This window comes from Hypomesus transpacificus, chromosome 7, assembly GCF_021917145.1.
Source record: "Hypomesus transpacificus isolate Combined female chromosome 7, fHypTra1, whole genome shotgun sequence".
Taxonomy (NCBI): domain Eukaryota; kingdom Metazoa; phylum Chordata; class Actinopteri; order Osmeriformes; family Osmeridae; genus Hypomesus; species Hypomesus transpacificus.
Window position 1 is genome coordinate 1,542,131 of NC_061066.1, and position 21,232 is coordinate 1,563,362.

Consider the following 21,232-nt stretch of genomic DNA (forward strand, 5'->3'; position numbering starts at 1 on the left):
CCTCTCAGCTCAGAAGAAAAAAAGCAGCTGAACTATATTTACAGTGCATTTATTATTTCCCTCCATCTTGTTTTTTTTTTGGGCAAAAACACAGATTACTGTATCCATGTCCGTCAGAGCACTGGTTACTTACTAATTTTGATTTGGACTGTCTATCACTCATTTTAATCACAGAATTGGCGTCAATGATCTGTTTTGGCTACTGCTGAGTTTCATTGGAACTGGATTCAATTAACCGGACTTTGATTCTGTTGACCACAACATTTCGCTGCAGCCAACTGTTTTATTAACTGAAATTGAATCAAACTGAATTTTGATTCTATCAACTGTCAAATCTATCGGGAAATAATTTTCTTCTCACTCACATCCACAGTGTTCCTGCTGCTGTCCATTTATTCTATTAACTTAATCAGGTAAAATTCCCACTTAATCAACAGAAGATATTGCTTGAATATTGAGTTCAGTATGAAAAACAAATCACTGGTGTAGAATTTAAAATTAAAATTAAATATTCAAATGGATGAAGATGGCCTCATGGCTGCCCCTGAGTGCAGCACTGCCTGGAATCATCATCATAAAAATGATAGACTTCAACATGATCTCGACACAAAATGAAAGGATAAAGAATACACTCTCATTGCAAAATACTGAGATCAGCCAAGACTTACAGAGGGAACAAGCCAAGTATGATTTAAATTAGCATCAATGCAAAATGCGACATGATCATTGCTTGCACCTGCTGATGGCAAATAATGCAATTTGATTGCTCGATTATCCAAAGTGCAGGTTTTGAGTACTGTCAGTCATCTCAAATGAGCTTTCAGAGATGATTGCGTCCGGATCAAATCCAAGCAGCACTCTTCAGAGGAGAGTGACATTCTAATCAATCAACAAGAAAGATATCCCATGTGATGAGCTCATTCATTGATACACTGTTGAACTCCAATAGCAATTTGCTTCAGCTGGATTAATGCTGATCTGTTTGATTAGCAAACAAAGGTAGATTTACACATACTTACCCTGGATTTAAACCAGGGGTCGAGAGTTTTTCTAAGAGCATTTGCTTTCACCAGCTTATCCAGGATGCCTGGGGAAGTTCAAACAATGCTAACAAATACTTCTCTTCTCATTATTGAAGTTTGGTTTGCCAAAAGTGGGTCATCGAAACCAGTAGTGTAACAAGTAACAAGGATCACTGCCATTTCTAGCACATAGTCATGGTTGTCTTTTCCAATATACTGTCGAGAGCTTTACACTATACTTCACTCTAAGTCTGCTTACCTTTCAACTCTTCAAAGCCGCTGTTACATAAGATGGGCCTTCAGGCTTCTTAGGCACCATGATTGTACATACACTTGGATGTCTAGATCTGGCTAGTTCTGTCCGATGTACTGTATGCTTTGCACCAGCACAGCAGTGAGGCTGGTGGAGGATGTTGCCATGCAGGGACAAACCCTTGTTCATCCGTCAAGGTCAGACAACAGGAGAGGGTGGCTATGGCCTGTCAGCTTGTGTTTCCTCTTCATGGGGGTGTGGGGGGGGGGGGGGGTGCTATTACTTGACTGAAAGGTTGCTTGCAAGGATACAAATAGTCTGCTTCTTTATACTTAACATTATTCTTCCTTTCTTTCTTAATCACTCTGTCATTCACTCTCCATCTCTCTCTCTGCCTCCTTTGCACAATAATACACACACATGCAAACACGCACAAAGCCATAATAAAAACAACACATTTTGTCCGCTCACTTAATCAATATAATACTTACATACCTACTATTGAAAGCTCCTGATTTTGGCATTGGTGAGATAGCACAAACAATGTGAATCTGTCTGTAGAACCATAAAACATCACTTCAACCAAGTGCATTTTTCTTAAACATCACAACTGATTCAAAATAGAATCCCCCAAACTCCCCAAATCTCTATCAACATTTCAGTTACAGTCGGTTGGTTCTGTCAGGTGAATCCAGCAGCAGGTTTGATGCCTCAGTGCAGGGTAGTTTTCAGGGTCTCTTCTGATCAATCATGTTTCCCTTTTCTTTTTCTCGTACAGCTACTTCAAGCTTGAGATCAAATATTTATGTTTAACCAGGATTCAGATTCGATTTGAGGGGTTTAAGTTTGGCTGATCAAACCATTTGTTTCACCACCTCCCTGTGCAGTGGGGTAAAGTCTGTAAATCGTACAAGAACATCCGAGTGTAAGCGAAGGATATCCTTCTATCCTTCTGAGTAATCGAATTGACAAATCCCATTTGAGAAACCCTATTTTATATTCCATTTTTCGTTCACATCTATTTATGATCGTGTGTGTCATCCACCCATCATGAATGGACCAAAAAATATATATTTATTGTTAAATGTCATTAAATTAAGTCCGATGACATCAGTGAGGGTTCCAGGCAGTGTCCACGTCCTAGACTCCAGCAAACCGGGCCGCCTCGGATTTTTCATCACCGCCTGTAGCTGTGTGATTATCCATGTGTTTTGATGTCAGCTATGAGAATGTTGACTGACAGGCTGGGCCAGGCTTTTGCACAGGATCATGAATGACAGGAAGCTTCTATGGGACACAACCAGTTTTTATAGGACCAATATACAGAAAGACGAAGCTGCAAAAAAATAAGTCAAAATGTTTTAAGCTTTGCTAGCATTTAATTATCCTGCCGCTTTCAATAAACTCCAGCCTTGAATTGATGTGTAGAATTGAATTTGGCCAAACCATTCACGGCTCTCCTCTGTATTAATACGTTTAGCCTGCAGAGTACAAAAAAATACCAGTTAACAGAGTAAAAGTAATTACACAAAGTAAAACTAGCACAGAGCGTCTCCAGAGGTGATGATGTATCAGTGATTTGGTCTTGATCGAGGATACATTTTAGGAGGAGTGCAACTTTACATTTGCCAGATGCAGAGATGATCACGTGTCATCAGCATGCCCTGTTGGTGAGTGATAGTCCTCTGCCAACATTCAAATGGCGGTACCAGCAGTCCCAGCTTCCTCCGTGGTGTTAGCCTTAGTTCTCTCATTGTGCGATCAATTCAGCAGGATTTTGGCAGCCATGTTTTCAGCTCCACCGATAACCAGTCTGTGCGTCAGCAGAATCAAAACAAGTCCCTCTGTTCCCATAATTATCGACTCGTCCTGGATGATGTGGAAGGGCAAATGCATCATGTCAACACTAGATGCAAATACAGACACATGCCAGTCTTTCTGAACAGCAGATCAACAAATTGTCAAGTTGCAAATGGCCTTGATTGCGGTAGCATTTTATTCTCCAACCCATTGAAATTGTAGGGGTGACTTGGCAGGACAGTGGCATCCATTAAGCCCTCATTGAAATGCTACAGTATCTCTATGAAAGGATTGGCAGAATAGAAGTCTGATCATTATTGTCTGGTTTGAGGCAGTCTAGTGGCTTCCTTCTACCAAATTAATTCAGTCTCATTTTTATATTCGACTGATCAAACCTCCTCTCAAGGCCTCTAAAATGTGAACTTTGCTCTGGCTTTAGGGGAAAGTGAAAAATGTAAGCGATTCTGCCTGGCCTCTCTAAGGAAAAGACCAGATTTTCAGATACTGAAAAGCTTATTTCTCTCCTAGTGGGTAATATGTCTATTCCGGATATTGGACCTGTGTTACTAACCCTAAATAGCGGACACCATTGTGTCTGGTCCTCTCTGGTTTTTATTAAATTGATATTGCGATACAAGATCAATATTGGACAGCACTTCCCTGTGTGTTAATGTTCTTTCATTATTGCATATGGGTATCGTGCACATAAGGGTGCATCAATGAGAAAGCTGCTGGGAGAAGATTCATTGATACTGGAAGCAGAGTTGCCACACAGCTGGATTGACAGCTGTTCCTCTCTGTTGAAGGTGTTTAACTTTGTGGCAGACATTAATTACTTAATGTATTGTGTGTGTTTGTTTTGGGACATTGGTTTGGTGTGGGAACAAGTGGAACAAGTGCAACCTAACACTCTTTCATAACACATAATTGAGAGTTAGTATTTATATTTAGTTGAATGTTTTTGTAAATATTAAAATTAGTTTTTATGATGTTGACTGATACTGTATTGTATTTTCCATCCCTCTCCATGCTTGCTTGAACCGCTCAGTCACCAGTGAGTCTGCCAGTGCCTTAGTGAGCCTAAAGGAAGTCCAACATGCCAAACCTCCCACTGATGCTCTCTCCCTTCTCCCTCTCCACCCCAACACTACCTCCTCTCTCTTTGATGTCTGGGGTAATTAGCCATGGCCTATGAAGTAGAGAGGGGAACTTGGAGGTTCCACCGAGACTGTTTTCCTCTGTAATGATGCTAGCAATACTGGCTGTAATACGGAACCAGTCACGTGTCAAGGCTCTGGCAATGTGGACAACTCCACTAGAGAATTGACCTGCAGTTTTATTAACTCCTCCCTGCAAGACTCCGTTGAAGGTCAACCTCTAAAGGATTTTTCATTTCATTTTTTATTTTGTTGTCCAGACATAGTTGCTATAATGTCATATAATTCTATAGGCAACATAATTCAAGCTTTACTTATACTCGATGTCAGTTACTCCTCAACTGCTCTCTTGATTCCTATTCCATCTGCAAGCCAAGGAAGACATGATTCCACCAGCAGCCGCCAATAACACTTCTAGACATTGATTTTACAAAGCGGTGGGGACATGCCAGGACAGAAATAAAGCTCACACAATGCCAATAACCTTTCCTATGACAAGGCTATTAAACTTCAGCAGTGGATATACTAATGTAACATATGTGATCCTTAATTGCATGTCAAAGGAGGGTAGAGGTCTTGCTGTAAAACCACAAAACAACAAATTACATAAAGAAAGTTATAAACCTCGAACATTCCTTGAATCAGAACAAACAGTTGAATATTGAAGGTGTGTCAAGATATAATGGGAACAGTCTTTCATAGGTGTAATTGAAGAATGCAGGCTTGAAGCTATGCATATCTGCTCAAACATTAAAGTGCCGTATCCCTCTGTGCATGCCAATGACATTTAATTAGTGACATGAAAGGCGTGGTTGCATTTTGAAAGGGGTGCTCAAAGGTTATGCACATAGCTTCTCATCAAAGCTTGGTCAGGCATGCTTCAAATAGGTATGGATAATTCAGAACATTTATTTTGCATACACGTACAGTACAGTAAGGTTGAGAAGTCAGCTATGGAAAACATTTGATTAGGTGAACTTGTATGCTTATGCTCTCAATATGCAGCTCACGCCTCATGGTCAACCATTCAAAACCCATTACAAGGCCATGAAACAACAACTTCGTTTTTGAACACAACATAATCATTCACAATTGGTGTGAACATTTTGAAAATGTTGCAATCTCTTACGGTAACATCTTGCTTGTTTGTGTCTTGGTTGGAAGCCCTCCGGACCCAACGTTGGGCTGAGTGAGCAAGTCCAGCTGATGGAGGGAGAGACGGAAGGTTCTAGCCACAGGGAATCTGTCAGTTGTGAACACCAAGCCCCAGCCAATCAGAGCAAATTAATCGGGGCTTGGTCTGATTTTGTTGGTCCATTGTCATAGAAACACCAGTGCCTTGCATTTTTATTTCATTCTCTTTCTCTGAGTCTCTTTGGGAATCCACTGAGAGAAAAAGTGTGTGGTCCAATTTTTGCTTTTTAGATTTAGGCAATGTTGGATAATTGTGTTCTGTCTGTCACGATCCCATAGCTCATTATAAGTAGAGCCCAGGCATAGGACACTTGTAGAATGTCTGTCTCTGGTTTCCTTTCTTTCTGAAGAACCACGGATTGTGTGAAACGCCTTTGATCATCACCTGTAGATGGTCGAATTAAGAGCTGATGAAACCATTTCCATCCCTCCATGTTAATGTCTGAATAGCAGGTAAGAATATAAATGTATTCTTGTAAGATCTTTATTTCCATACTGTCCTACCCACACTACATCTGGAGTGGCCCACAGACCACTTGTCGATTAAGTGTGGGGGTGTGGATGCAAATGGCTGATAATTGAGCTGATCCGATGAACATTTGAGCCATTAGGGTGACAATGCACCAGCAGTTCACTTATGAAACCAAACCGAGGGCCATTAATTCCCTAGTGAGAGGCCTCCTTAACTGGAGAGATGGAGACAGAGTGCCTGCTAAAGTGATTGACACTGCACATAGGTTCCCAGGTTGTTGTTCCTCTAACTAAGCATCAGAACCAATCTTGAGCTACTATTGTTGGTGTGGTATTACCCGGTTCCCTACCATGATTCACACAGAACTGTCCAAGGGGCTAGCAGAAGCCGTAACCGCTCACTGAACTTTGACCCATGCTGAACGTAAAAGATAGATTCATCCTTCGTGCCAGTTGTTGAGTGTACCATTCAGCCACAAATCATCCCACTGATCACAATCCCCTAAAAGGCCAATGTGGGGTTTGGCTGTGGGTCCCTGGCTTCACACACTCCTCACAGTGTCTATTTCTAAACATGGCACCCTTGAATTAGACATTATCTTGCGGCATGTTTCGTCAGAATGATGGAAGTGTGATGTTGGTGAATGCCAGCGAGCCTTAGGTCCCTGGGCATTTCATTGCTATTCTGAGGTTCTACATCCCCATGGGCAATGCCTGAAGGAGAATCTTTTGAGCAGAGATTGTTTATTTCATCAACAGTTCAGTTGAAAGCTCTCCCACTGACTTTCAGCTGCCTATTAACGACTGTTTACTGCTTTCCCAGGACCAGGAAAAGGGGTTATTGGCTCATTGTAGACTTCCCGTTACTGATATGCACTGATTATAATATACATTATTCAGTAGCTGCTTTTGTCTGTCTTTCAACATGAATTAAAAAAACAAAACCCTATCTTAAGAATTCAGCTGCTCTGATTTGTAGTGAAGAAGTTTTCTTGAAGAAATAATCAAATAAATCTGCAAAAGAACTTTCAAAGTTCAGGAACAAGTTAGTGGAACCAAAAGAAGGTTCAATGATAGGTAAAGCTTCTTAAATTGTTAATCACCTCCAACACCTCCTTGCTTTAAGAGACCTGGACTGTCAGAGGGATCTCACATAGGCTTTCAGACGATACCCCAGTCTTCCTGTCCTGGTAGGTGCCATGTTTCTTTCTCTTCACACCCTTTCTCACATTATGGTGGAGCCAATTATGAGAGACTCCAAAATAATTTAACAGCAGCCGCTACAGTACTGTGTGTCAGTGCAGTGGCCGGTCACTAGATTTGATCAGACACATGCCCTTTCCCTTTCCAACGCTGACCAAGTTCACTGTCTGGACACTTTGGATTTACCTGGCGCCAACCACAATGGCTAGTACCACTCAACTCAACAATACTATTACAATGCAAGTCCAATTGCACAAGTGCACATCCACTAACGTTGACGTTACAGGCAGACTCAAGCTCTTTTCATTGTCATTCTAAAAACTTGACTTTACCATAAATGTATTTGATTACCTCCAAGAAATCAAAAATAACACCTTTGAAAGTATTTCGCCACCATGAATGATCTTAATTCATAAACATCGAAAAATAGGTTTTGGAGTGTAGTTACGTTTAGTTACACTAAAATAGACTTAGAATTTACTGTAAAATAGTATTTGTTTGCTACACCTAGAGATCCTAATTAGATTATTTGATCCCATTACTATTAGCAGTGAAAACCTCTCCAGTCATGTAATGGTATAATGGCGCCATTACGTAAATTGTGTACGAAGTACTATAACCTATATTCAGGGGACATCTGGGGACATTCTTAGAAGATGGGCGTATGACTAACCTACAGACACTTCTCGTCCAGACACTTCCAATACCAGTACTGCCTGGCACAAGCAGGACAGATGTTCTGGATGGTGCAAGAGGCATGTGGAATTCTGTGACTAAAATTTTTGCAAATAATACATTCAGTCAGATAACGGAAAAGGGAGAGTTTGGCATGACCTTATATTCACAGTTTGAACACTGTGACAGTTGCTTCCTCTGAAGTCACTTTTCAATCAATTCACCGTCGCCTATGCCTGACGTAAGAAGGGTAAAACCATAGGTTTGCTTACTATAAGTATGAGTATCAGAGTTGTGTGATACCGTACGATACAACGTATGTGCAGATTATGTTTTCTCATATATTTCATTTACATTTAGCAAATGCAAACTTTTTGTTAGGAATTACGTAATCAATAATAGCCTACAGTGACTCCCGTATTGTCTGGACAATGGCAAATCAATTAATTCCTTGTCAAAACGAAATGTCGCTCTCCACTTAAATAGTGCTGAACTCCCTGGATTTACCGTTGTTGGAAAATAGGAAAGAACAATTATTGTAAAAAAAACAAAAGAAAATTAGAAGCCGTGGTTTAAGCTATATCTTACCGACCTTGTTTGTAATGTTTGATCGTTTCACACCCGGTAGCACTGCACAGCTCTCGTGATGTAGGTGGTTTATGACAGTTGTAAAGGAAAGCACGGACAGGACTGAAGCCTAATCGGCAGTGTGTTGCCCGATGTGTGGACCTCTTTTTCTGGAATCGAAACAGACTACGTGGATTTAGGAGGTGGGTAATTTAGGATTTTCGATGGGATTTGAAAGATTTTACGAAATTACAAAATACTGATTTTGTAAGAACAGGGATAAGGTTCACAGTAGGACCTTGGTTATATTTTGCTTGTTTGTATTCTGAAGAAAACGTGCTTTCGTTTTGCAACATGTAGTAGATCAGTTTTGATAGCTCTACCAATGCACGCTGCTTAGACGAATACAAACACAATATCGAGCACAACTGAATTAGAGGTTGGTCTTTGTTGCATTGATGTCGAATAAACAAAATATAGCAACATTAATTACATTTAACATTTCGAGTTATTGTCTCAAAGTATACGGGAAGTTGCAAAAAAAAAAGTTGTCAACCTCTTTACAATATTTTTCAGCATGGGTACTGACATTAATATTGACTGCAGGTGTGTTTTGCGGAAGTAGTAGGCTACTCGTGTTTGCTTGTTCGTATCATCAATCCGTCAGTTAGCCTTGTCCAGTTTGGTCTAAAATAATTGAAAATTAAATAGTATTTTTGTGTTTGTGTGCGCGTGAGCGTCTTTGTGTTCAGCATGCGTCTATTGCGTTGAGATGCGTGCTTTTGCACAAGTTAAGCATCCCCGATGTTGGCTTAATTATAAAATAACCGTCTATTACACACGGCCTTTGGAGTGGTAGCCTACTTATTTTGCACATTTCGTGTGTACATCCCTACGTAGGTCTGGATGTGGACATTCGGAGTGAGTAATGTAATCTTCACTTCAGAATCGACTCATATTTTTTGGGTAGTGCTTCGTAATTAATGTATTTTCGGCCCACTGTGTACATTTTACCCCCCGGCTACATCTAAACTGTTACTCAAAACACTCACTAATTGGATGTTCTTATTAAGTCGCGTTTTGCTTTGGCTTTTGGGAGTCTGGGTTCTATTGTCAAAGGGATCCAGTTCACAAATTGCCACACTACACATCTTGAACTAAGCATACTGTACTATTTCAAATTGAGTTCCGACGCAAAATACAGAGCTTTACCCCATGCTTTGTGAGTGATGGCAGTCATGTCATGGTTCAGTGGATCCGGCCATGTGTTTGTTTTATGCTTCCCTGGCCTATTTTAATGCTTTTATGACGATCTCTTCTCTCTGAGAGGGGGACACTCGCCCCCCACCCTCCTCTGCTTTATGGGTGGCCTAAGGCTTTTTTGTTTTGTATTGTAGTCTGTGTAAGGACATGCTTGTCACATCTAATATCTCTCCGTCTCGTTTCTCTCTTTCTTTCTCTCTCTGTCTCTTGATCTCTCTCGATCTCTCTTGATCTCTCCCTCTCTTTCTTTTAGTGAGCCAACATTGAGAAGAAAGACGAGGTACACCTATTGGACACCTGCTGAAGACATCGTAAGTGACTTGGTCTATCTTATATCTGACTTATTGTAAATATCCCATGTACACTTTCACTTATTGTTGTCCTTTCATTATATTTATGTATGATTGTAGAGGTGATACTACTGTTGCAAAGATCCTGGTAAAAAATATGGATAGTTTCTTGGCAGTAGCCACTGAATTGCTGTTAGAGATGTGCACTTCTGGTCCTAGATTTCTTGCTGTACTAATACTACAGTATTATGCACTATTCATATGTCACTTTTGATACAAGTATCTGCTACATTAATTCAAATGTAGTGCAACCTGAGCATACATGAATGTCTAAATCAGTACCTAGGCCTACATGACATGCATGTGTTGTGCACAGTACAGTAAAAACTATATATCACTTAACTTTGAGTTTGACTCAGTGGCAGCAAAAAGCAACTTTCACTGGAGCTCACATCCCCAGTGATTGCAAGGTTGCAAACGCACACACGATCAATCAAATCAGCCAATGCGCACAGGGAGGGAGAACGCCTGATGGCCTGTGCTCTCATTTGGGATGCAGACGTTGTCCTGTTGCTTCCTTTAATGAGATCTGGAGGCGTGCAATCTAATATTCACCACTGAGACTCCAGCATGGCCACAGACGCCAGTAGCCCAAAGGAGCTGTGTGTTAATCCAATGGAGTGGAGTCAGCTGTGAGAAGGCTGTACAAGATCAAGACCAGACAGAAGGAGAGAGACATGCCATGTCCTTACTGCTCTAACAGTTGAGACAGGGTTGGAAGTTTGAGGTGTCATGGTTCAACTGTGTGCACCCAGTTCCAAAAAAAACAAAAAACAAAACATCTTCAGTATAGTTCAGTGGCAGAGTATTCAATTGCAGATCCCGTGGTCCCAGGTTCAAATTTACCCTGTACTTCACTTTGAATGTTAGCATCTGCTAAATAAAGGGTTCCTTCAACTGTAAAAAAAAAAAATCATTGCAAAAGGTGTTCTGGGACAGGTCTGGTCGTTACCAATAGAGGGCAGTGAAATCTGAGGTGTGAAGTATCCAGTACCCCTGGTCTTCACAGTAGAGTAGCTCTGAGCAGTGTGGCTGGCAGGCTGCTTTTGAAGGAATGGCTCTTTGGAGATAAGTAATTAAAGCTGGATCATTTGACATGGGCGGGGCGCCTCTCGTGATGAATGAAGCTCCCTGCGTCTGTCCCAACTGTCACCTGTGATTGATGCACTATGTGCGTCCCAACACGACCTCAGTGCGCATCGCTCAAGTTTACCCCCCCCCCCCGTACTGTCTCCCCTGTTGCCAGAACCCTCAGCCTCATCTTGTTAGCTAGCAAATTCATCACCACCCAAGCCTTACAGTTGGCCCCTGATCCATTTTTGTCATGCTTGCGTGTTTGAGCAGGGAAAGATTTCACATCTTCCATACACAGGCACACTTAAACCACACACGTCTTTGTCAAGTCGCTTTCCGTATACTGTACTTATATTTACTGACCCTAAATGAGCAATCACACCTCCAAGCACTCCTAGCAACAGAACATTGTTTTCTGGAATAAAGTGCATACATATGATGAGCTGATACACAATCAGGATCTATGAAGTGCATAAGTAGAGGATGAGACAGGCCAGATGTAAGTAACAGAGTAGCGGCTCTGAGCTCTTAAACAGAGTCAATCATCTCACAGTCTCACATCACTCTGAGGCCCTCAAGGTCAGACCATTGATCGTGCATTGATTGTCGCCCTCTGACCCTTTAGCAATAACCTGGGGAGGATTTCCCCACTCACCACAGATTCATCTATGTGTTCTTTTGTTCCGTTTTTCTCAGGACGTCGAGGGGTTTGCAGTGAGGGCACTGGGATATTCTTCTTCCAGATTAGCATTGATGCATGTCCGTCATCTGGGATTACTGGGATTGAGCCAGGTGATGGGCCTGACATGACTAGAGCTAGAAACGATGCGATGCTGTCATGTGATCCCCAGTAATAACTTCACAGTGCTTGCTCACATAGAGCGATAAATCTGTATGTTGCTCTCGTCATCTGGCTCACGGCTCACAGCTGGTTGGGGGAGATTGACAAGCAGCTCATTCAGTCAGCGCTTCGCCAGGTCTCCCACGGAGAGACTGAGTGGGCAGGAGATGAGTGTGAGGAGACGGCGTCGTCATGTCATGCAAAGCAGCTATGCGACAGCGGCGAGGTTTCACACAGACCGATTCACACCACATTTAGTTTCCTCGTTAAAAAAATCGGGATGCTGCACAACAGCACAGCTCACTGCGTTTTCGGTTTGAAAATAGGGATGAGAAACGTTTTGGAAAATGCTGGAAAGAGAAGTTGGACTTTTGGAAAGTGTTTTTGGCCCTCACAGTGGCTTGCAATAGTGGACAGGAGGAGAACCTTTTGGGGTTACTTGAACAGGGTTTAGCCCTAGTCTTGGGTGCTATAATCTACCTACCACTCCAAAGTCCATTATGGCCCTCAGAAATGGCTTTTAGAGTAAACCTGTTTCAGACAGGCCTCTCAGTCAATCTTTAGGTCTGGCCACCAGTGACACAGATTCTCATTTTCCACTGTCAAGGTTATTATTCAGTTGCGTCTCCAAACCAATGGGAAAGGCTGAGGTCTATGTTCCTCTTTTAATCTCCCTATTATACTATTTCATTTCCTCCATAATTTCTTTTCTCCATCAGTGTTCACTCTTCAGATACGGGAAGGGTTGATACCCGACATAATTTCACATCTATTCTCTGTGCTTCCATTTTCTGGCGAGTAAAAAGTAAGTAATTTTTCTTTAATAACCAAGGTTTGATGTTTCCCCGCTCCCGCCGTAAACTGAAATTGAATACCTAATGTGTTCATGGAGGAAATTTAGCAATATTTTTAGGGGGCAAAGTTTTAATGAGACTTTTCATGGATACTGTTCAACTAATAGTGTCTGTTCAGCTAAAAACAACTAGATACAGTATCAGTTAAATGTTTACTCATCGGGGTAAAATTATTTACTGGAAAAAGTTGTAAAGTTCACTTTGTTACTCAACCTTCTTTTTTATAGTTAGTTCATGTTCCTAAGCAAGTGCATAACTGAATTAGATGTTAATGGAATCTATTGCAAATTATTGTCAGCTTGAGTATCATCTAAATGATGCAACATTATGCAATGGGCTAGGCACACTGATGAGAGAGAGAGAGACAGACACAGGGAGAGAGACAGAGATAGAGACAGACAGACAGACAAAGGGAGAGAGAGGCAGACAGACACAGAGAAAGACAGAGGGAGCAACAGACAGACACAGATAGAGGGGAGGGGGAGAGAAAGAGGATGTACTCATCAACCGTGGTAGTTGTTCTTGTTGTCCCTGAGTAGGCTCAGAATGTAATGGTGGCTAATGAGGACGACCAATTTCCACACTAATCAGTACTCCCTCCAAGGTACCTCATCCCCCTTCATTTGACGCTGCGAGCATATGCCCTTACTAAAGGACTCAACTGGAATCAAATGAGGTTAAAGAAACTAAACAATGGCTATTGTGCTTCTGGAAAGGACTGCTGTACATCCTCCCCACGATGGGGACTAGGCTGCAGGTCCTCTAGCCTCTCTCCCAGGCTGGAACACAGAACTCAGCCACACAGGGGCCTGGGAGGCTGGTTCCTGTCAACAACTTCAGGATGGTGACAGATCCCAGCTTGGCGATCCTTATCCAGGGGAAAGTCAAACTGTCCTCCAGAGGGGCTTAGAAGAAGACAAAAAGAAACTCTGCATGTTCAAAATGGCTGCTGAGTCCGATTTCCCGGGACACCATGTTCCCTTGGCACCTGTGTCCTTTTGATACTCAACACTTCTATGCCCCATAGCGGTCACCCTAAGCGGGTGACACAGACAGGGACCCGTTTGAAATCCTCCCTCAGGAAATGAGTTGACTCTTGTCAGTCTGGGTGTCTGGAGACATGTTTTCAGACATTGCTTTCAAACTTGTGTTACAAGAGAGTGCACCCATGGCCATGCACTGTTCAATCAAAGTTCAATCTGGCCATAAGACTGGTAGTCACAATTTTGGCTGCTGTGGAGAGAATGGAAGCATTGACAGAAGGCTCTGAAAAGTTTTCTTGAACTTAACATTTCTCTAGACACAATACCTTGCAGTATTTATTTTCGTTTTGGGGAAAGGTTTTATGTGTCTGGGTCGACAGTGGTTTCCATCCTGAGGACTCTTTGAAGCCAGAGGCTATCCTTGATCTGAAGTTCCTCTGTCCCCGCATTCACTTCTACGTTCCTGGCCAAGGATTGTCTCAGAGGACTCGGCTGATAGTGTTCAAAGCTTCACAGGATTCATTTTTTGCAATTTCATTGACAGGATGTTCCATGACTCTTAGCCTGCTGATATTTAGCACCAACTTGCTGTCTCTTTTTCCCATGTATCCTGTCTGAAGTCTCAAGTTCTACTGGATATGTTGACCCAAAGTTTGGCCTGAAGTATGACCTTTTATAATCAAAGGGTGTAGGATGAGCGCCCTCCTACAGTGGTGACCCCCTGCTGACTCTAGTAATATTCCCCACCTTGCTGCTCTGAAATAGAATCTGGAAGTAATAAAACATGACACAACAAATTGAGTGAGAGAGTGGAGGAAAGTATCAGAGCGAGAGTAGAGGACAGTAGAACAGGGAAAAGTAGAGATGAGAGAGTAAGGGATGGGCAGAGAGTAGAAGAGCATGTGAAGGAGAGAGGCTGAGCAGAAAGAGAGCGATCCCTTCATCCCTCTCATAAGCTGACCTCAGGCAAGCACGGGGGAATCATCTCACACTGGTACAGCTTGGAAATACCAACGTTACAGAGGAGTGTCTTAGCAGGATCAAAGCAAGAGTGTCTTAATCTTGTCGTGAACCATGTGAAATATCTGGGGCAGATTTCTCAAACTGCACTCAAATCAGACGCTGGTGAGTCACACGGATATGTGCTCCCAAACCCTTTCCAAGACAGCTTAGTATTAACACTTAGTAACATCTGCTCTGTAAAAAAAAGGCATAAATTGCTGTAGTGCAGACAGATGTGTGTGTTTGTGTGTAGGTATACCCAAGCATGAGAGCATGTATGTGTTTAGGAGGGCTTGCTTGTCTCTGTCTTTGAGGCAGGGATTGCAGGCTTAATCCTTCTTTCCACACTCCACAGGGAGTGTGGGTGGGGTTGTCCCCTGAGGATTAGGCTGTGCCTCTGTAAATATTCACTGACTTCAAGTGGACCACTTTCACTGCTCGGGGAACAAACAGATTGAGAAGATCCAGAACGCTGAGGCTCAAACAACACCATCAAACACACAATGTTTAGCCTCTCCTCTCTCTCTTTCTCCCCGCCCCCCCCAGAGTAAGGTGCTGGACTCCTCCATTCATTCTCGCCAGGCTCTCTAAGAAATCAATAGAGATGATAACAGGCTGATAACAAACGGAAGAGAGGCCCTTTGGTCAAAACAGCCCATTGAGCCTAAATGTCACTAAATGGACCAGAAGATTTATCCAGTAAAATGCTGGTTTTTGCTACCTCGGAATTGCCCACCTGCACTCCTTCCGTCCTTCCCTCCCTTTGAGCTCCATTCATTCTTCTCCTTCTTCTCTGTGTATTTTTCTCTTTTATCCTCTTAAAGGCACAGAGACAAAATTGTCTGAATTCTTGAAACCGGACATTTGGCTTTCCTCCCCCCAAACAAACGACCAAGGCACACATGGATGGCTTGGTCGACGCTCGAGCAGTTTAGGGCTCTTGTCACCACGGTGGTCTGTTGCCACTTCATTTCTCTGGGCTCCAGATGACAAACTGTAATGGCTGCAGTAATTGTGTTGAATTGTGTGTTCAGCAAACTTAATCTGTCAGGGAAATATTTAAACAGACTACAGGGGTGAACTCAATCATTCTGACGAGACCTCTTAAACTTAGTTGGCAATCAGAGCATGAGGAATAATTCTCGGAACGTATCGGTTTGGTTAATCAAGCTCTCTGTTGGTGACAAAAAACTGCTTTTTACCTCTCACACAACGTGTTATTTTTGACGTTTTTTTTAAAATATATCTCTTTCTTATACATACTTTGATGTTTTCCATTCGATTCCATTCAGTTATCTACATCCCAACAAATACAAACCTGTTAACACTCTGCTTTGCTAATGGGATCTGTAGTTCTTTTAGAAGGTCGGTGCCCGTGTAGTGCCTGTATGATATTATATTTCTGTGTATTCTTCCGATCACCAGTGAGAATAACATGAAATAATAATGATAATTATTGATAATTGAAGAGTATTTAGTACAGAGTGAATCTCTTCTTTGTGCACAAATGGTATATTCTGATCCAGTTTGAATGCTTTGTGATGTACAGTAGGATATAAAACATTACAGCTACTGGAGTGGAGGAAAGGCAGTTCTATGGCACAAAAAGCTTTTCTCTGCTTGTCTCCCTTCATTTGTCTGCTGTGATGTGAGAGAAGTGGACAGGTCTGTGCGGATTCCCAGAAGGCATCCTCCATTTTGTTTTCACCCATGCAGTTCCTCTACTTCACTGTAGATGATGGAGGGAAGTAGAGCACAGGAAGTCTCTCTTGACTGAAAACACGTCATTAAATCCAATAGCATACGCTGTATTTACTTTACGTATTACTCCATGTGTACAGTGAATTAAAACAGTATATATTATCGACCACCTTCGATAATGGTTCCCCTTTTGAAGGTTCAGGGTTTGTTAACATACAACTGATTTGCTAGTCCGCTGTCACTGTGCATGACCAGTGGGAATCACATCCGAGGACGGCTAGTGAGATGAATGACAGGTCCCCCTACAAGGCTGGATTACGGTGTGGTAGCTTCATAAAAGAAGAGGGATTTCTCAGCCTGGTCGATAGGCAGTTGCAGCCAAAACGCCCAGATGCTTATTTAATGCCATTCTGGCTCACAGTCGGCTGTAAATTGAACATGGGAGCATAATTCTTGGTGTCTGCTTGTTGTGTTCAAACACTGTTGAGCCTTCTGTCAGCGTCGCTTCATCAGTGTTCAGCACTTCCGGCACATTCCGCCAACCGTCCATGCAGCCGAGGTGTGTGTTGGGCCACACACCAAACCAACAACACCTGTTTCAGGACAGGGCACACCAAGAAAAGTTTGTTTTGGCTCGGAATTGCATTACATTTTTCAGTCAATGTTTTTGCACTTGGGGACACAAAAACTAATCAAAACATGCTAAACAGAGCATTTCACTGTGACATTCAAAAATATTAAAAGTTGTGTTAATTTCTCAAGGGAATGGACTTGGTGTCTAATGTTAAAAGAGGGCACCACGCTTCTATGTATTTAGTCATTTACAGTCATTCCAATAAAATCCCCCTGTCTTTTTATTGTATTATCCGAAGACACCAACACTGTTGACCATTTGAGTAGTATACTGTGTTACCTTACGTTTTAGAGAGGTGCATGTTAGTTTTGTGTGCTTTTTTATTTTCATCTTATCCTCTCACGTTCTCCCAATCTTGCCAATGTTTGGTGAATGTTTTAACTCCTCTATTAGCACTGGGCGGGAAATAGGTTTGCAGTCGAGTTGCTAAGAAACCAAAAAGCCTCCCTTGAATGTGCTGTTATTTCTGATAAGCACGTCACAGCTTTCACACCTCCAAGAATAAGTGCAGCGAGCTTGAATTTGGAGACGAGGTTCAGAGAATGCAGAGCTGTCCTGTCCAGGAGAAAGGTACATTCTGATTGAATATATTTTAGATGCCAAATAACTCATGTTTGTCCTTACATGTTTACAGTACACCACATACACTGATCAAGCCCGAGACTTCCTGTAGACCCTTTTTAATAAAAATATCAGAGCATTGCTTTATAAGGCTAGAAGAAGCACCAGGATAATCCTGGCATAACCCTCAAATCACCCGGTCAACTTGAGAGTGAGAGGTAACACATTTGGAATGTCAGCTTCTCTCAGTTTCATCAGTGGTGGTGTTCGGGGCTTGAGATATCATTAACATACGGACACATTTCTCTCACCATCACCAACACCTTCACAGGCCCTGTCGAGCAAATGCCCATTTAACTGGCTCTCTTCAGAGATGGGGGGAGGGGCAGGGGGAGGGGAGGGTAGGAGGCAGAAGGACAAAAATGGAACACCACACAGTGATAAAAGAGAGGAGAGTCTGCCTTAATGTGTGCCTTAATTTGCCTGTATCGGTCATTTGTTTATTTGTTTAGTATTTGATGCAATACTACAGTTCAATTAACACTACCTCTCAACTACATATATCTGTATTGTCTGTCTTTATCTTAGTACTACTACCTTATAGTCATTGCAGAGGTGATGTAGGTCATCCAGTCAAATTTGACTGTAGGCCGCCATTTTCTAGAAAAATGTGCTTGAATTGAAATGGAGGTAGGTAGTCCAGTGGAACAGTCCTGAACCATGTGTTTTGACAGAGCTTCCCTGCATGGCATGAGGTGTGGTACAATAACTGACTGGCTTTGAAGGCCTTCATTTTGCTGGACAATAGGGTGGTTACACCACAGCCTCCCTTAGACTGTGACCCTGCTGCTGTCAAGTTTTTTTTGGCCTCAGCTTCACCCCCTACCATTTGTCTGCGAGTACCCTCTAGCTCTCCTTAAAGGCACAATTGTGGCAAAATGGCAGGGTATTGTTTTTGGCGTATGTTCGGGATGACAACATGTGGGGCCCTCGCTTCGCCCCCTGCATTTATAGATGAAAAGACTGCAGGCATCCGTAGGGGCACCTACTCAAAGTAATAAGCTGAGGGAGCAGATGAAAGTGGAGATGGGGGTCCTCAAAACGTCCCGGAAGAGAGGGCTGAGTCATTGGCCCCCGGAGGCCCCAGAAAGAAGCTTTTTACAGGGACTGGCTGGGCTTTGATCCTCCAGGGGGAATGGTCTGCTGTGGAGAAGTGCATTAAGAGACATGGGGGCAGCAATCTAGGAGCATTGTTAAGCCGCCCTAACACTCCCGTCGCCATTTTGTGGCCTCTGTACATGGTGGTGTCTGTTGATGAAAGGAAGGTCCCAGATTCACTTCGCTGTGGTGCATTCGGATGCAGTTAGAATGTTGACAGCTTTGCACACAGTTATGTAATACCCTCATCAGACAAGTATAAACTCAAGTGTGGGATGGTAGCACACTTCTTTCCCAAGCCAACATGGTTGTTATGCTCCCAGGTCCCCACTGCAAATCACTCACGAAATAATGAACTGTGGTCTCATGAACCCCCCCCCCCATGGCACAGTTTTATTGAGACAAAAAAAATGCATGTAGACATTAAATCCGTTCACACCGATGGCACACCTTGAACCATGATACACATACAGTGTCTCTCTACTGTTCCAAGATAATAAATTATGTTTAGAATGTTTTTCTTGTCATGTATTTAAGACACCAGTGTCAAGGCTTTGCCAGGTAGGTCACAATCAAACCGGAGGAGACGGAAAACAGCAAATGATTTCTGTCTAGCCGCACTTGGATCAATGTAACAGAAACAAGTTAACATTCTCCTTTAAAACATGAGCAATTCTTTCCAGTAGTAGATTATGTATTTTATCCTCTCAGATATTGGCTACAGTACAATGCCACCCTTGACCAATATGAGCTCCAAATTGAAGGCGTTGAGGAGCTGACACGTTATGCATCAGTTCTTGTCGTTTAATTTGATTTGATTTATAATGCATCTCTCACAGTTACTGTATCTCATTTGCACACTCGCGCTCGAGACCAAATTTGCTGTGAAATTGGACTTACAGCAGAGTCGCTTCCTCTCAGGTGAATAATGATCAGTTAAGATGCAGTGAGGGAGAGTCATTGTTGGAAGAGGCCAAGTAATGGATGGGCATTTACACACTGTAGCTTTAGTAAATGGGGCCAAGTTACTGTGAGGGGTGTAAGATGGCTTTCCCTGCTGATTATAGTCAACTGTAAAATTATTTGAGTAAAATTCACATTTGACTAATCCCTTCCTTAAACACATATACACACAACTACTCTCCCTGTTTTGAGATGGATTACCACCATCCCCACACCCAACCACACCTCGCTCTCATGCCCAAGAAATCCCCCGGACAACGTAAACTGCCTCAGACATTGTGAGTAAGAATCTTGACCTCAGACAACCCCATGAGCGCAGGGCAGACGTAGTTTGAGGAGACGCCACCTTAAGCATGGAGGGATGTTTGAAGAGATTGGAATAATCTAGCCTTAGACGAGATGAAGCCCACACTCAAATGGCTTCTCGGCCATGCAGCCATAAAGCTCTTGTCCCTCCCCCTGTCCCTCGATCTGTCCCTGACCCACACTAGACAACCGCCCAGTAGGCCAGACACCTGTCACCCTCCATCGTGATCACTGGTGCTTTAACAGGCCCAAATAGGTTCATTCAGGTTGACTGCGAGGTCATCAAGGACCATAGTGGGACCTGGGGCTAGTTATGTTGTATTGCTCGACTAGGTGAATGCCAGACTGGGAAACCCACTGGTGGCAGGAGGAGGAGAGCTGTATTGTGTTGTATTGTTCAAATGTCCATGACTGTTCCCATGGAGTCTTGGCTTGGGACTCCGGAGGATAGATGAGGAAATAACAGCCAGGTTCCGGTGGCCCAGGAGCAATTTACCCCACTGCCAGCTGCTAGGATGTGTGTGTGTGTGTGTTCATGTGATAGTGTTGGGGCGGATTGGGGGGTTCTCCATGCTACAAGCCCTCACCTCCCATCCATCCATCCATCCAGCAGGCTGTTCAGGAACAGAGTTTGCGCCCAATATATCTCCAACGTGAACCAATGGGAACAAAGGGCTCCAAAGTAAAAAGAGGAATGTTGTTTACCAGCCATCCAGTTCAATCAGCACTTCTACTTCTCATTTTTAAGAGTGCACTCAATGATTTGGATGCAGAGTTCCATTTTAGACCCATCAGTGGAGGACAAGCAAGGGTGCACGCGAAGCCCCAGGTTTGGAGCCGCTCCGAAAGATGATTATTCAACATCTCTTCACACGTTAATGTAAAAAGCAGGGGCCCTTTGTATTTGCCGGGGAGAGTTTTCCATTGAAGCGCCTGTTGTTTGATGGCAGTGGATATCTAAGGACCGCATCACGGAGCTCTTCAAAGTTTCTAGTCCTCGACACCGGTGAGTCACCCCCAAAGTACCTTGAGACGAGGAGTAAACAAGCCTGCCTATGTTCATCAAGGTAATCTTGTTTGCTCAGAGGGCAGTGTCTACAGAGGACATCGCACTGCCATAGGGATAAAGGGCCTGCCTTGGAGCCATTGTGATCACTGCCTCTGTGTCTTCGGTATGAGTCGGAGCCGCCTTGAGCGCAG

General features: G+C 42.9%; 1 protein-coding gene across 1 annotated transcript in view; it reads left to right on the forward strand.

Annotated features, from left to right (window-relative positions):
* Positions 1-8,430: 8,430 nt before the first annotated feature.
* The window catches only part of syt1a (synaptotagmin Ia), a 90,389-nt gene continuing 77,587 nt past the window's right edge, over positions 8,431-21,232 (forward strand). Inside the window, exons 1-2 of the mRNA XM_047023135.1 lie at positions 8,431-8,545; positions 9,859-9,916. The gene's annotated coding sequence lies outside the window, so the exon portion shown is untranslated. The remainder of the gene's footprint in view (positions 8,546-9,858; positions 9,917-21,232) is intronic.